The following is a 15,063-nucleotide window of genomic DNA, read 5'->3' as shown; positions in this document are numbered from 1 at the left end:
TGGACAGAGGGTGGTTGGAGGGCTGGGCCCCTCCCCGTGGGCAAGTAGGGCAGAGAGGGTCCAGCCGGCTGGGCGTGGGGGTGGGGGGGGGGAAGCTGGGACACCAGCGGGACAGGGCCAACTGCCGCCCTTCCTTGGAGGGACAGAGGGATGGGATGGGATGAGGGACCACTCCCTGTGCCTTCAACCTGCAGGGGCAGCCCAGGATGCAGCTCCGGATCCTGCCCGGCGTGCAGCCTCGCCCGGTGTCCCCGGGAAAAGGAGCTCCCGGGGCAGTTTGCTCGCGAGGTGTGTTTGTGTTCCCGGGTGGTGTGTGGTCAGCTTTGAGGTTTGACGCTGATGCCAGTGGGCCAGCTCTTCCCACCTCTGCGGCTGCGGGCAGCCTCCCTCCTCGCGACCTGAGCGCCCTCTGCTGGGGCCCGCTTACCCTCACGGCACTGTCATCGGAATAACAGACTCAGTGACCCCTAACTTACCCAAACATATCATAATGTAGAAAAAAGCAGTGAAAGCATTTTACACCTCTTGGCTCTATTTCATTTACATTCCAGGAATTCTGAGTTTTGGGGGGCTATTTCTTCAACTTTCTGTACTTCATTTAATCACAGACCCTACAGTTGGAGGAGAGATGAAGGGGAGGTACTAGCTTATTCCAGGCTTAAGTAATCAAAGAAGCAATTTTTGTTTAAATTAAAGCCAATGCTCACTGCTTACCACTTAAGGTTGACAGACTGGCTCGAGGGCCAAATCTCTTTTGCTGCCTGTTTTTATAAATAAAGTTTTATTGGCATGCAGCCACAGCCATTTGTTAATGTCGTGTCGTCTGGGGCTGCTTTTGCTCTGCAGTGGCAGAGCTGAGTCCCTGTGACACAGACCCTAAAATATTAGCATCTGGGCCTTCACAGAAAAAGTTTCCAGACTCCAAGAGAGGCAGTGGTGCGGTTCATTTGCCAGCACCTGACTGTAATGTCCTCAGTAGGTGTGTTCTCTGGGCCGGGAAGTGGTCTGCAGTCACCATGGAATTATTCAGTCTCTCTTAGCAAGCTCTCAGGGAGGTGGTGTTATCAGCACCGTTTTCCATGTTGGGAAATTGAGGTCTGGCATCGAAGGGTGTTGCTGGGCCTAAAGATGTTTGCTCTTCACATTGGCTTATTTTCACCACCTTGGCATTTATCTCTTACATTCATCTTGAACGTCTTAGCGGTGTGCCGTTCTTGCGTGGCTCTTTTTCTTTCACAAGAAAGCAGACCCAGCAGATCGGGTCAGGGTTTAATTCTGTTTCTTCTCACCCTCAGAGCCTCTCACCCAGATCACGGCCAGGTCAGCAGCTCGGGGGGTCGGGGGTGGGGGTCAGCACCCGGATGTGCGTGTCCGACAGGTCCTTGGGGGCCTCACCTTGAGAACCAGAGGGAGGGAGGGTCACGCGCAGTCTCGGCCCCACACAGGGTCTCTCCCGGAGGCTCGCTGTCTGGTCACTGGCATCTGGAATCACTGAGCACCTGTGCAGTGACCTGTGACTTGCATGCCAGTTGTATGGCAGAGGCAGATGGAAATATTTCCTAAGAAAACCCTTTTCTTTGAAATTTAAAAAGTGCATAAGCTCCTCCCACCCCTCAACTTGCTACACATGCCCTTTAAAGAAAAACAAGAGTTTACTCAGCAGATGTGTTTCTTTCTTCATGTCCTTAAGCTTAAATTGTTCATGTGGCTGGCCCAGCCCACGTGAGGTGAACGGGCAGCAGATAAATGGCATCCTGGCTCAGTTTCTGTTGCTACAGTAGCTGTAGCTGATATAAATTGCACTTCCATCTCTACAGATCGTGGAAAGGACAGTCCCAGGGGAAAAGAAAGACCACAGCTCACGTGTGTGTGTGTGAGTCATTTAACTGATTAAAAGGGGGTGACCTGGAGCAAGCCATCCCGCGCCCGGGAGTACAAAGGTGCTGGAGGGAGCCGAGCCCACCTTGGTACTGGCTAGAATGCGCCACTGAAACTCCCGTTTCCACGAATTTGTGACTCATTCTTATCCTGGCCTCCTCATTAAGAAGGAAGCTGTCTTAATATCGTATATTAACACGTATATGCGGAATATAGAAAAATGGTACAAATCAACCAGTTTGCAAGGCAGAAATAGAGACACAGATGTAGAGACACCAAGGGGGGAATGCGGGGAGGGTTGGGGGGGATTGAGTTGGGAGATTGGGATACCAAATTGTACACTCTAAATATATGCAGTTTATTGTATATTAACTGTATCTCAATAAAAGTTCTTAAAAAAAAAAAGGAAGTTGTCTTAGGTGTCAGCTGTGTGTTGAGTGCCCATTTCCCATGTGTAAGTTATTGGAGGTAAGGCATGAATGTAAACTGCTCGTTGGAGTCAGGTGTAGTCTGGTCTGGAGAATCACGGCAGGCAGGGGCCCTTGAAGCAAACGGGGACATTCTCATCATAGTTCATTTGCTGTAGCTCATCTGGCAGCTCAAATCCAGTGGAAAGCCGGCCTGCTGTATTCTCAGGTGTGTCTGGGTGTTCGTGTGAGTATTAAGGCAAAGGTAGGATGCAGCCCCTCAGCTGTGGGTGGCAGGGGACTGCTGGTGTCTTAAGTCAAGGGTGACTGTTGGAAGCAGGAACAAAGGAAAGCTTGAAAGAAACCATCATGATGAGCCAGCTTCTCTTTGGATTTTGAAAATAATTGCATTATTCTGATGGGACCAAAAGAAGTAGCCACCGAATTTGTACTTTCTTTGTTCTTTTTTGTTCCATATGTGTCCTTTTGTTCCCACTATCATTTCAGATAATGTAGGGTTATGGCAGGGCCTGGTGTGTGTCACAATTTCATTCCTCTTCGTGGCTGAATAATATCCCGTTGTGTTTATGTACTGTTTGTACCGCATTTTGTTTGTTCCTGTTTTGGTGGCCACTGGGTTACCTCCACCTTTTGGCTGTTGTGGCTGTTGCTGCTGCTGTGCACGTTGCCCTGCGTGGTCTGTGTAAGTCCCCGCTTCTGGTTCTTTGGGGCACATACCCAGAAGTGGAACTGCACGATCGTCATGTGTGTAACGTTTGTTTTTTTTTTTTAATTAATTAATTAATTAATTTATTTATTGGCTGTGTTGGGTCTTCGTTGCTGCACATGGGCTTTCTCTAGTTGCTGAGAGCAGGGGCTACTCTTTATTGTGGTGCGCAGGCTCCTCACTGTAGTGGCTTCTCTTGTTTTGGAACACGGGCTCTAGGCACATAGGCTTCAATAGTTGTGGCACATGGGCTCAATAGTTGTGGCTCATTGGCTCTAGAGCACAGGCTCAATAGTTGTAGTGCATGGGCTTAGTTGCTCCGTGGCGTGTGGAATCTTCCCCGGGCAGGGCTCGAACCCATGTCCCCTGCATTGGCAGGCAGATTCTTTACCACTGTACCACCTAGGAAGTCCATGTAACGTTTTGAGGAATGGCAGCTGCTACGTTTTACATTCCCACCAGCAGTGTAAGGGGGTTCCAATTTCTCCACATCCTTGTCAGTATTGACCGTTTTCTGGTTTTGTTTATCTTTTTTTTATGACATGTTAGTTTTATTTATTTTTGTGTATTTTTATTGGCTGTATTGGGTCTTTGTTGCTGCGCAAGGGCTTTTGCTAGTTGCGGTGAGCGGAGGCTACTCTTCGTCGCGGTGCGTGGGCTTCTCAGCTTGTGGGCTTCTCAGCTCGGTGGCTTTTCTTTGCCGAGCACAAGCTCTAGGCGCTCGAGCTTCAGTAGTTGTGGTGCACAGGCTTAGTTGCTTTGCAGAATGTGGGATCTTCCTGGACCAGGGATAGAACCCATGTCCCCTGCATTGGCAGGTGGATTCTTTTTTTTTTTTTTTTTTGGCAGGTGGATTCTTAACCACTGCACCACCAGGGAAGTCCCTATTTGTTTTTTATAGTAGCCATTCTCACAGGTGTGAGGTGGTATCTTATGGTTTTGATTGGTATTTCCCTAACAATTAGTGATGTTGAGCATCTTTTTGTGTGTTTATTGGCCACCTGTATATCTTCTTTAGGAAAATATGTATTCAGGTCCAGGTGTGCAGTGTCTGGAGGGTTCACTTCCCTTCTCCTATCCCTGATATGCAAAACCCCATGTATTTCTTGTTTTTAATAACTAGCTTTTGGGGGATGATTATATTTTATACTGCTTGAATCAAATATGTATTTCTTTAAAAGAAAAACTGTTTAATGATTTAGGGTAAATATTTTAAATGAAAACGATTAGGACATTAAAAGCTGTGTCTTCTGGACAGTCTCTCATTTTAGGAAAGGTTTTTAATATGGCTTTTCTTATATAATTCTACCTTTAATTGATTCTTTAAACACCTCCAGTCCTGGCGAGCTCATCATAAAAATTTCTTGCTTAAGAATTGCATTTGATTTCTCTGAGTCTTGATTGGAGAAAGAAGAGAGGAAGCCAAGAGCTGGAGAGGCCTCCTGCTGCTCCTGCTGGAGCACGAACGGGTCTGAGTCCCCTGCACCGTGACCGTCTCCGCGTGGGGTGCTGGGGCTCTGAGTCAGATGACCTTCAGCAGGACCAAGGGCACAGCCAGGCCACAGTGAGGAGGTCTGGGGCTCTTTCTGTTAGAGCTGTGACTGGAGCCAGAGTGTCCCGAGATGTGGTTAAGGGTCACTCAGGTGAGATATTTATTGGAGGAGATGCCAGTTGATGGGAAAGAGGTGAGAGTGAGGAGTGGCAAGTGCAGCCCGAGAAACAGTGAGCCCCTCAGGGTTCGTGGCCCCAACAACACTCAGTAAGAGGCATGAAGGTCGAGAGGTGCCCTGGGGGCGCCAGGTGGGGATGGAGGCCTCTGTCTTTGTTCTTTTTAGAGTGAGAAAAACATTACGAAATGCTTTGGAAACTGTTCTGTCTTGTTCAAATAGGATTGGAGGGGGGTGGGGTGGGAGTCCATAAGACGGAGAAAGTATAAAGCTTTAAGAAACGTCTGCGGAGGAGCAGCTCCAAAAAATTATAGGTGTTCTGCTCTCGGTGATTATGTATAATCCGAAATGATTCTGTGTACATTGGGTGTTAAGGAAACCTCCATGTCACTGGGGGGCTGCCCTGCAACGCTGGCTCCGATGGAGGCTTTGTTGCACATTCAGAAACAACCTTCCTCCTTCCCCCACCCTCCTTCCCTCCTCTGAAGGAGGCTGAAAAGTGAATTTGGAGATCAAAGCGCAGAGCCGAGAAGATCCTCATGCAACGACAAGTCCTAGAGGAGGGGTCCTAAGGAGGGCCCTGACGCAGCCATCGCCCTCTCCCTCCTCTTCTCCCAAAAGTGTGTAGTGTGGTCAGAAGACAGGCGGGAGGTCCTGGGGCAGGACCACCCGGACTGCAGAGAGGGCAGCAGAAGGTGGCCTGTTTGTAACCACACAGCCCAACTTCTCCTACAGGTTGGCAGGAGGAGCACAGCCGCCCCGACGGCGTGAAACCTGGATGTGGGGTGAGGTTGTGCGGGCAGGGACAGGGGCCCTAGCCTGGGCACTTCTTGCTCCGAGGACAGCGGGAGGTGAGCGGTGGGAGAGGGCAGATGGGGGCCGTGGGGCTGCCCGCCTCGATCCCGTGATTGGGGAGGTCTGGGTCATGCCCGCCAAGCAGTGTGAGCCCCTGATTGTTCCAGATGCCTCACACCTATAGACTGTGTGGCCCCCGAAATCCCTGAGGTCAGTGCCGCTATGAGGAAACAGTGGGAGACATCAAGAAGATTGCCCAGGACTCGGGGTGGAGCCCACTGTCCAGGTCCTGTGCTGGGCGTGACCTCCTCCCTCAAGCTCACCATGTCCAGGACAGAGTCACCGTTTTTGACACCCAGGGTGTGGGTGCCCCCACCTCTGCCAGCAGCACCCCTGGAACAAATGTGTTTCTCTACCCTCCTTCCATCACTCCTGGTCATTGCTAAGCCCCCTGTACCCCCGCCCATCCTCTTCTGCCTGAAACACGAAGGGGTGACTTGGGTTGGGTTCCCTAAAGCAGAGCTCAAGACTGGAAGGAGGTGGGGGAAGCAGACAGGGCAGGGAAGGGCCACCGGCTCAAAGCCAGTCCCAGCAGTGTCCACGGGGATGCTGGACCGTGGCCCACACACCCAGCTGGAGGGGTGGCACTTCTGTGCCCCCACGTTGGAGGTTCTCCAGCTTTACCACCCCCAGGGATAACCTTGGCATTTCTAGAGGAGGGGCTCCTGTCCCCCTGAGGGCAATTCCCCAAGGGCGGATGCAGCTTGAGCTTCATGTAATGAAAAGGATAATTTTCCCCTGGAGTTAGTTTAATAATTTCCTCAAATAATGACAGGAGGGCTTTTCCTGACATTGTCTTTTTATCAATGACTCAGTGTTGGGTGGCTGACAGCCAGCTGGGCCACGTGGAAGCTCAGTGCGGGTGCTCAGCACGGAGCCAGCTTCAGGGAGTATGGTGACCTTGGCACCCACTACAAGGAGGCTGGAGGTGGGAGTCCCCCTGGCTCAGCGCTGCCACTCATCACTGCTGCCGCGGGATCCCCAGCGTCTAACGACTTAAAGCGCTGTTTCACGTGCTCGGTTGTCCCCGTGTCAAGTCCACCCAAGAATACAGTAGACGTGAGGCGTCCGGCTGAGGAGGGGGCCGCTGTCAGGGCCGCACGTAACTTCCTGGTGGTGCTAGTGTAGGGTGGCGACAGCCTGTGGTCTGCAGGGCGGCCGAGGCCTGCTGCTGCCCCATGCCCCCCGGCGTCCCCGCCCCCAAGGGCCCAGCTGGCACAAGTGGGGTCCCCATGGGCAGAGCTGGGAGAGGCAGGAGGTGTGGCAGTGCTGCCGGCCCCTCGCTGGGCCCTTCCTTCCTCTCACACAAGTGGGACGCTGGCACCTGGGGGTCCTGGCTGCTGCCCTCTTACTCGTCTGCTGCCCTCGTCCCCAAATTTAGGGCCTTTTCACAGCCTTGGTGCAGACCATGTCCACCTGCAGACCTCACCCCTCTGGCTGGCCCAGACTCTCCCAGGCCTCCCGCCTCATGGGTCAGTGTGTGATGCTCTGACCTCCAGCGTCCCGCAGCTGAGTCTCACCTGGAAGGGTCTGTGGGACCTCTGACCCCTTGTGGCCTCGTTGCATGGTCCCTGGTCACCGAGGGCCTGCAGAGCTGAGGGTGGGATGACGAGGCACATCCGACGGGCACTGGGCTGCCCCTCCCTGGGGACTCCTGTTGAAAGACGTGTGTGTGCCCTGCCCGGGACACAGCGTCCACCTCTGCCCGTGCACTCGGGGCTCCCTTTTTGCAGTCATCCCTGCACAAAGCGTCCACCCCCTGCTTTGCGGTCGTGGTGGACGCTCGCGGCTGTGTGTACCTTCACACACGTGAGCAGAGCACACGCACGAACCTGACCCCCTTGGGTTGGTCCTGCCCCTCACGCTCACCCACTCACCCACTGGACGCTTGCTGAGCCCTGTGTTGAGCAGGACACGGCCGGACACCGTGGTTAGAGGGGAGATCAGGACAGACATGCCCCATCAGTCTTTGGCAGCTCGGACAGCTAGGAGTCTGGGTGGTGCCAGGCACACCGACTGCCTTGTGGGGTGACTTGGAGCCTCAGATGCAAAGAGAAGATGGGGCCTGTGCTGGAGGTGCCTCCTGGCCAAGACGTGGGCTGGACCGCTGGGCCCAGACAGCAGCACTGGGCCCCGGGCGATCTGAGAGTGGTCTCTCAGGGCTGACGCTGCCCACTGCCCACTGAGTCTGTCCCAAATCCACCCCCAAGTCAGGAGCAAAATGAAGGGGTTATTCTGCAGCAGCTGGAACCAGCTGTGAGCCCCCCCTCAGAACCCGCCACTCAGGTGTGTCCGCAGCTGGCCTGGGCGGTGTGTGCCCGCAGCTCCCCAGGCCAGACCCTCACCGGCCAGAGAAAACCAGTCAAGCCGCCGAAGCCTTTCCACCGCCAGCTGCGTCAGCATTGTAAGTAGCTCAGCAGGTGTTTCTGGAACCAGGAAATGTGATAAATTGGGCTCCCTCCACCTGGGATGAGCGTGGACACGTGTGTGTGAAAGTGTGAGATCTAAAACGCTGGTCCCACAGCCCAGCGTCCTGTGGGCAGAACTGCCCACATGCAGCTCTTGGCCGGCGTCTCCATCCGTCGCCCGTGTGGACGGCACGCGTGTGCTATGTCATCCCTGAAGGAGGCCTGTTGGCAGAGCCGCTACCCCTTGGGGGGACATCCTGGGGCTGCGAGGCCATAGAGCTTGGAGACGTGTGAGGATCCAGGAGGTCATGGTTGACACGGCACCATGTGTGGTTCCCAGGACACGGAGCTGCTTCTAAAACCTGCTGTAAGCCCTTTGGTTTCTCTGTCATTTCGCGGGGGAGTCTGAGTGTTCTGCATTTCGTTCTCAGACTTCGCATCACTTTTGTGTCAAGTCAGTATCGATTTTCTACTCAGAGTATTTTAAACATTGTGCCCGGTGCTGTGGCCCGCCCACTGTGGGCTGTAGTGTTTTCTTGCTTCGTCCCATTTAGAAGTTACTGTTTAGTGCTTCAGTCCCCAGGGGACACACTGACTGCATATCTGTGAATGGACGTGGGCCATCTCTTCCTGTTCTTTCTAATTAGGACTTGGGATTTTAAGGCCTGTCTGAAATATTATTAATGTGTATTATTCAATTCATTTGGGAGCAAGATTCCAAACCCTGGCAGTCATCTTTTTCTTCCACAGAAGAGTGTCATGTTAAAACATTAAATCTGCCCTCCATCCGTTTCCTCCATAGATTCAGAAATAGCAGGTGGGCCTAGTTCCTGGTGCTGGAACAACTGTGAAATAAAATGGTGACGGATGAGCATGAGCGAGAAGGGTTGATGAATCTGACGGCGTCCCTGGGCCACGTGTAGCCAGTTCTTGTCTGATGGTTTGTGAGTGAAAGGGTGCCGGAGCCCGTGGTCCTCTGTCCTGCGATACTTCCAGAAAGTTCAGCGATCCAAACGCTCCGAGTGCCCTGGGGCCCTTCCCTCCAGGGCCTGCAGAATGGAGACCACTGCAGGCCAGCGTGCGGACTCCTAAGAAACATTTATTTTACCGGGTGTGCGTCTGCGTAGGCCTGACACTTGGGTTTCTTGAACCAACCACACGTGAGAACACTTCCCAGCAGCGTCCTCAGTAGCTGTGGAATATTCACACACTGGAAGCCTCGGTGCCTTTTCTGAAAAAGCTTCTGGCAAATCTATCCGGAACTTTAGATGATTCTTTCCATCAGCCCAGCGTTGGAGCTGAACGTGGGAAACGTTTCCGGGACGTGGAGGTTTCCCTGGGTTCAGTCTGAAGGTCAGATGAGAAGGTGCCCAGCCACCTCCTCGTGCAGAGAGAGACCACGGAGGACACGGCAAAGTGACCGATGCCCATGCGGGAGCCGGGACTGGCTGGATGGGAGAGGCCTGCTCTGGGCCTCGGGTGACTGTCCCTTCGGGGCCAGCATGCAGCCCATGAACAACACGCCTGACCCGCAGAGGGCTCTCTAGGTCCCGCTGCTGCGATGGCTCAGCTACAAAACCAGAGGAAACAGGCCCAAATCTTCACCGGTCGGCTGACAGCCGCTCCACGGGTCTGCACTCAGAGCCCTCTTCCTGGATGTGGGGTTCGTGGGGCCCTAGGCACCTCCAACCCGGCATCCTTTCTGGGGACGTGGTGGGGGGTTGGGTCCTGACAGCAGGTCCCCAGGACTCTGGCCCTGGGTGCTGCGCCTCCCCCCCCCATCCAGCTCTGGGGGTGGCCCCCTTCCTCCTCCCTCCTCCCTCCACACCAGCCCTGGATGGGGCAGGGCTGCCTGTGGCAGCTCTAAGTTCTCTTACCTTCCGGTGGTGGTATTTCCACCACACAGGCCTCCCAACACACACTTACGTTGGTTCTAGTTATTTACTGCTGTTTAACCAGCGGCTCCATGCCTAGGGCTTAGAACCGCTTGCTGTCATTGGTCACAGTTGTGGATTAAGTGGGCGGGTGCGTCTCTCGGGCTTGTGGTGGGCCGGGGGCCAGGGCTGAGGGCCGGGGCTGGGGGTCTCTGTGGTGCCTTTCCCCCAGGCCAGGCGCCTGGTCAACCTGGCTGGAGCAGCTGAGAATGTGTCCATTTTATCTGGTCATTGAATTTATTGGCATAAACTTAGTAATGGTCCTTTACTGTCCTATGAATGTCTGTAGGTTTTATAGTAATGTACGTTCTTTTATTCCTCATATTATTTGCCTTTTATCTTTTATTTTGATCATATATAAGTTAGAGATTTGTCGGTTTTTTTTTTTTTTAAGAATAAGCTTTTGGTTGATCTTGATTGTTCCTGGTAGTTCATTTGCTATTTCATGGATTTCTGCTCTTGTACCTATTATGTCTTTTCTTCTGTTTACTTTGCTTTTCTCCTCTCTTCTTAAGGTGGAAACTTAGATCATTGATTTGAGATCTTCTTTTCTAATATAAGCATTTTAAGCTATAAAATTTTCTCTAAATAGTGTTCTGGCTGCATTCCATGATTTTGATGTTGTTCTTTTCATTTTCATTTGGCTTAAAATCTTTTCTGCATTTCTTGTGTTTTTTTCTCTTCCACCCATGGAAATTTAGAAGTACGTTGTTTCCATTTCTAAGTGTCGGAGGTCTGCCAGAGCAGTGGGCAGCGCGGGAGGGAGGGCTTGTGCTCAGGGAGTCCGCAGCCCTCAGGCCCGAGCCTCGGCCAGCTCTGGTGAAGGCCTGGTTCTTCGCTGACTAAACCCCTTCCCTGTCGCTGGAGCTGCCCATTGTCCAGGCTAGTCTTTGCCATTTCTGTGCATTTCCTCCTGCTTCATGGGTATGTACCCCTAAAGAACGGATTGAATTGTTTGGGGGCAGATACTTAGAAATATGATGTGATACAGCAGAATTTGACACAATATTGTGGATCAACTATACTCCAATTAAAAAAAAAATATGATGTGAGCCACAAATGCAAGCCAGAATATAATTTAAAAAATTTTAGTAGTTACATTAAAAAGGTAAAAAAAGCAGATGAATTTAATTATAATAATAATTTGTTTAATCTAATATATACAAAATATCCTTTCAACACGTGATCAATATGAAAATATCAATGAGATATTTCACGTTCTTTTTTTCATACTGAGTCTTCAAAATCTGATGCGCATTTTACATTCACAGCCTCTCTTTATGCGCCCGTGTGCCTGCGGACCGGGTCTGTTTTCTCTGGTCAGTCCCACAACTGGGGGAAACAGCTGGAACATCAGGTGTGCAGCTGCAGAGTCACTTGCCAGAAAACGCGTCTGGAGTTTTGGCAAGTAAGCATTGAAAACAGGAAGCTTGGTTTTGCTTTGTAATGGTTTCCAAATAATAGTGTGAAATCAGCCTTTTTCTGACAGTCAGGGGAAGTTATGGAGCACGTTTCTTGGGACTGATGTTTTGTATTTGCTAGAAAGCGCTGGGTTCAGAGGGCCTCAGGGGCCCTTCTGTGGTATTTGTCAGCTGTAGGCCTGGCTTCCCGGACTCTACAGACTTGCTTCCTCCCCCTCCCGCAAGCACCCAGATGCTGGGAGTCACATGTCTCAGAACTGCACTGAGGGCTTCAGGGCTTCAAGCAGCTTCCTTGGTGGCAGCAAAAATTTTGTTAAAGACGTTTTAAGTTTCTGTCTTTGCACCTTGGCCGCAGGCACCACTGACCTGATCTCTCTTTTTTTAATTTATTTTTTATTAATTAATTAATTAATTTGTCTGCATGGGTCTTAGTTGCGGTGCACAGGGTCCTTGTTGGGGCACACGGGCTTAGTTGTCCTGCAGCATGTGGGATCTTTGTCCCCCAACCAGGGATCGAGCCCATGTCCCCTGCATTGGAAGGCAGATTCTTTTTTCTTTTTTTTAAAGAAGTTTTATTGAGATACAATTGACATACAATAAACTGCATATATTTAAAGTGTACAATTTGATATTTTTTTCTTATTAGTAATGTATATATGGCAATCCCAGTCTCCCAATTCATTTCACCCCCAACCCCCCCTGCTTTCCTCACTTGGTGTCCATATGTTTGTTCTCTACATCTGTGTCTCTATTTCTGCCTTGCAAACTGGTTGATTTGTACCATTTTTCTATATTCTGCATATATATGTTAATATACAATATTTGTTTTTCTCTTTCTGACTCACTTCACTATGTATGACAGTCTCTAGGTCCATCCATGTCTCTACAAATGTCCCAATTTCATTCCTTATTACAGCTGAGTAATATTCCATTGCATATATGTACCACATCTTCTTTATCCATTCATCTGTTGATGGGCATTTAGGGTGCTTCCATGACCTGGCTATTGAACATAGTGCTGCAGTGAACATTGGGGTGCATGTGTCTTTGAATTATGGTGTTCTCTGGATATATGCCCAGTGGTGGGATTGCTGGGTCATATGGTAATTCAATTTTTAGTTTTTAAAGGAACCTCCATACTGTTCTCCATAGTGGCTGTATCAATTTACATTCCCACCAACGGTGCAAGAGAGCTCCCTTTTCTCCACACCCTCTCCAGCATTTACTGTTTGTCGATTTTCTGATGATGCCTATTCTAACCGGTGTGAGGTGATACCTCGTAGTTTTGATTTGCATTTCTCTAATAATGAGTGATGTTGAGCAGCTTTTCATGTGGGAAGGCGGATTCTTAGCCACTGGACCACCAGGGAAGTCCCACCACTGACCTGATCTCTGTCACTAGTGACTAGAATTCCCATTTTTAGGATTCCACACAAATGAAATGGTGGCGGCTGCTCTTCCCTGATGCTTACCCGCGTTGTGTGCGTATCAGCAGCTCATTTAGTTCCTGGAGCACGTGCATCCCGGCTGCACCACGCTGACCCGCCGTGCATTGTTGATGAACATTTGGGGTCTAACAGTTTTTGTCTGTTGCACAAAAAGCCTCTTGGAACATTCGTGGACAGGTTTTGTGTGGCGTGTGCCCAGGAGTGGAGTGGCTGGTCATGCAGAAGGTCTGAGCACCTGCTCAGATGCTTTGCAAAGTGGTTCGGTCTCCCTGTCCCTGCTGCAGTGTGTACGATTTTCACCTGGTGTTGTCAGCCTCTTTAATTGTAGCGTCTTGAGGGTGTAGTGTTTCATCACAGTTAAAATCTCATTTCCCTGTCCCAACTAGATACCAGGAGTGCCCCCACCCATCCCCTCAACCACCCCTGCCCCAGGTGTAACCACCAAAAAGTTCTGCAGACATTGCCAGATGTCCCCTGGAGATGGGGGTGGGGACACTGGAAATGTTACCTTAAATGGAAAAAGGGCCTTTGTAATGTGATCGAGGACTTTGCGATGGAGAGATTGTCCTGGGTTATCCAGGTGGGTCCTAAATGTCATCGTCAGTGTCCTTTTAAGAGGGGGCAGAGGAGATTTGATCCAGACAGACGAGGAGACACCCAGCCGCTGGCTGTGAAGACAGGAGAGGGGCCGTGAGCCAGGGGAGGCAAGGGGTGCTGGCAACCTCAGGAGCTGGACCGGGCGAGGAACGATGGTCCCCTGCCTCTGAATGGAGAAGAGCCTGCCGACACCCTGATTCCACACTGTGAGGCTCGCTCAGAACTTCTGCCCTCCAGGACTGTAAGAAAATAAGCTACTGTTGTTTGAAGTCACTAAGTTTGTGGTAATTTGTGACAGCAACCACAGGAAACTAGTACAATTACTGCAAGAAATTAAATAAGACCTAAGTGAATGGGGAGACACACGGTGCTCATGGGTTGGAGGATTCGGTGTTGTGGAGGTATCCGTCCTCTCCAGCCTGATCTGTGTGTTCATCAGGGTCCCAGTTAGCATCACAGCAGGGTTTGTTATTGAAATTGACAAATTCACTCTAAAATTTGTTGGAAATACAAAGGCTTTAGAATAGCCAAAATTCATCTGAAAAAAGAACAAAGTTAGAGGACCAGCACTACCTGACTTCAAGGCTAATCCAGACAGTGTGTGTTGGCATAAAGATAGACAAACAGATCAAAGAAACAGACAAGAGTTCAGAATTGACCCGTGTACACAGACAGCTGACTTTTATAAAAGTGCAAATGCAGTTCCTTGGAGGAAGAGCCTAATTTTTGAACAAATGGAACACTTGGATATCCTTATGCGATAAAATTGAACTTTAAAATCTCATGCCTTATATGAAAGTTTACTCAAAATGGATCCTAGAACTAAATGTAGAACTTAAAACTATAAAACTTCTAGAGGAAAACATAGAAAAAAAAATCTTTGCAGTCTTGGGTTTAGGCAAAAAGTTCTCAGGTAAGATACCAAAATTAATTCATAAGAAAAAAATGGATAAATTGGATTTCCATCAACATTACAAGCTTCTTGAAAGACGTTGTTAAGAGAATGAAAAGACAAGCTGGGGGAATGGGACAAAATATTTACAAATAATATCTGATAAAGGACTTATGCGCAGAGCTCTGTAGGGCTCTCAAGACTCAGTGATAAGAAAACAAACATCCCAATTAAAAATGGGCCACTGATTTGAATAGATGCTTCAGCACGTAAGGTATATGGATGGTAAATTAGTTCAACATCTTTAACCATTAGAAACATGTCAAGTCCACAGTGTGATACCACTGTGCAGCTATTAGCACATCTGGAATAAAGAGGTTGGCCATCCCAGGTGTTTACGAGGATGCAGAGCAATGGGAACTCGCACTGCTGGCGGGAACGCAAATGATCCGACCAATTTGGAAAACAGTTTAGTACCCTACCACAGTCCCCTCCTCCCCGGGTGTTTACCTGAGACAGATGGAAGCCTTTCCACCCAGAGGCTCACACACAGGTGCCCACAGCACAAACTGGGCGGAGTCCACATCCATCAACAGGCAAATGGGAAAACAGCTATAGTTTTGAGCGAACAGGTGGTACTGAGTGCAAGAAGCCAGAAAAGAGCACGTACTGTGCGACTCTATGTGAAATTCTGGAAGATGCAGACTACCTTATTTGTGATAGAAAGCAAATCAGGAAATTCCCTGGTGGTCCAGTGGTTAGGACTCCACACTCTCACTGCCAAGGACCTGGGTTTGATCCCTCATCGGGAAATAAGATCCTGCAAGCC

The 15,063-nt window shown here is 50.2% G+C and overlaps 1 protein-coding gene across 6 annotated transcripts in view; it reads left to right on the top strand.

The window, feature by feature from the left end:
* The window catches only part of B3GNTL1 (UDP-GlcNAc:betaGal beta-1,3-N-acetylglucosaminyltransferase like 1), a 117,583-nt gene that overhangs the window by 63,661 nt on the left and 38,859 nt on the right, over window positions 1-15,063 (top strand). Inside the window, exon 2 of one of the 6 annotated variants that reach the window (XM_057714670.1) lies at window positions 195-288. The exons of the other annotated variants lie outside the window; for them this stretch is intronic. The gene's annotated coding sequence lies outside the window, so the exon portion shown is untranslated. The remainder of the gene's footprint in view (window positions 1-194; window positions 289-15,063) is intronic. 6 annotated transcript variants of the gene reach the window in all.

The sequence above is a fragment of the Hippopotamus amphibius genome, chromosome 17 (assembly GCF_030028045.1).
Source record: "Hippopotamus amphibius kiboko isolate mHipAmp2 chromosome 17, mHipAmp2.hap2, whole genome shotgun sequence".
In the NCBI taxonomy this organism is placed as follows: Eukaryota; Metazoa; Chordata; class Mammalia; order Artiodactyla; family Hippopotamidae; genus Hippopotamus; species Hippopotamus amphibius.
The sequence above is the reverse complement of the archived record's forward strand: the minus strand, read 5'-3'. Positions and strand labels throughout refer to the sequence as shown.